General features: G+C 38.9%; 1 non-coding gene across 1 annotated transcript; it reads left to right on the top strand.

The window, feature by feature from the left end:
• The first annotated feature begins 214 nt into the window (after positions 1-214).
• Positions 215-301, top strand: TRNAS-GGA. Its single transcript has one exon. It is a non-coding gene; the product is annotated as a tRNA-Ser (tRNA).
• The last annotated feature ends 445 nt before the right edge of the window (positions 302-746 follow it).

Raw genomic sequence — 746 nt, 5'->3', positions numbered from 1 at the left:
AAACAAGATATATAGCCTTATTGTTTTTTGTTTTGAACAGTTTTTCACAAACAAAAAAGTTATCCTTTTCCCCAGACTCAAAGGAAGAATTTTTTCTTTGCTGAAAGGGTTTCTATTTTTCTAGTTAGAACGGATTCGATTGTCCGTACCCATCTACCAATCGAATTTGAACAACTCGCTATTCACGCGGGTTCTCGGTCATAATCATTGTGTAGGAGAGATGGCCGAGTGGTTCAAGGCGTAGCATTGGAACTGCTATGTAGACTTTTGTTTACCGGGGGTTCGAATCCCTCTCTTTCCGTACCTTGACCTAATTCATCAATGTTACTGACCGGAATGTATCCAAGCAAAAAAGAATGAATACCGAAGCAGTCAGACCTTTTTTTGAGCTAGATTCTCAATTCCTACGGGAAAGAAAGGGAAGGGGCAGGCAGGGGATAAAAATCTACCCTCGGATCTATGATACATGAATGGGATAAAAAAAAAACTCCACGGATCAAACTCCTTACCTTGTATCCCGTTCCTTAAGTTAGGTGAAAGGGGAAATTTGTACGAGCCCGTTATTTTAGTTAGGTTTAAGTTTGACGAGAATAATATTCTACGACAAGCAATTCATTTATTTTCAAACCGACCCATTGACTATCTATTATTTGATTGACTAATCCTTTATATTGGAATGCGCGAAGAGTCAAATGCTTTGGCAATTCCTCATGGTGGGGTGAATCAAGATAATTTGAACCAGAGAT

The sequence above is a fragment of the Citrus clementina genome, unplaced genomic scaffold, assembly GCF_000493195.1.
Source record: "Citrus clementina cultivar Clemenules unplaced genomic scaffold, Citrus_clementina_v1.0 scaffold_574, whole genome shotgun sequence".
Classification (NCBI taxonomy): domain Eukaryota; kingdom Viridiplantae; phylum Streptophyta; class Magnoliopsida; order Sapindales; family Rutaceae; genus Citrus; species Citrus x clementina.
The sequence above is the reverse complement of the archived record's forward strand: the minus strand, read 5'-3'. Positions and strand labels throughout refer to the sequence as shown.